This window comes from Mastomys coucha, unplaced genomic scaffold (genome assembly GCF_008632895.1).
Source record: "Mastomys coucha isolate ucsf_1 unplaced genomic scaffold, UCSF_Mcou_1 pScaffold22, whole genome shotgun sequence".
In the NCBI taxonomy this organism is placed as follows: domain Eukaryota; kingdom Metazoa; phylum Chordata; class Mammalia; order Rodentia; family Muridae; genus Mastomys; species Mastomys coucha.
This window is the reverse complement of record NW_022196905.1, coordinates 216,544,073-216,544,654: the sequence shown is the minus strand read 5'-3', so window position 1 is coordinate 216,544,654 and position 582 is coordinate 216,544,073.

Sequence of the window (582 nt, the reverse complement as noted above, 5' to 3'; positions counted from 1 at the left end):
AGTATGACAGAAACCCACTTCACCTGAATTAGACAAAGTCATAACTACAGAAATAAGCGCAGAGTTACTCCAGTCTAATGGCAAATTACCCACGGCCTTTTCACTGCAGGCAGCAAAATCGGTTCTGGTTAACTGAAGCAGAGGGGAATTATGTGGTTACGGGAACAGGCATCTAACAAGGCTCTTCTAGGGCAGGCAGAGACACCACGGTGCTACCTAATCTAAAAGAATCTCAAATTTTCAGTTCCCCTATTAAAAGTAAATAAAAAGTAAGGCAGATGTGATGAGTGCCTTTGGTCCCTGCACTCAGGAGGCATAGGCAGCTAAATATTTGCCAGTTCAAGACTAGCCTGGCCTACATAGTAAGTTCTAGGCTAACCAAAGATACATACCAAGACAGAAAAATAAATAAATAAGAAAGGAAGATTTCTATAGCAAACTTGGGTCAAGTAAGTGCTGACTTTTGACAACAGTTGCATCTAGACTGGGTAAGAGGTTGTTTCTGGAAAGAAAACTGTGTGTGAGATGCCAGACTGTGCCAGCTGTGTGTGAGATGCCAGCTGTGTGTGAGATGCCAGACCG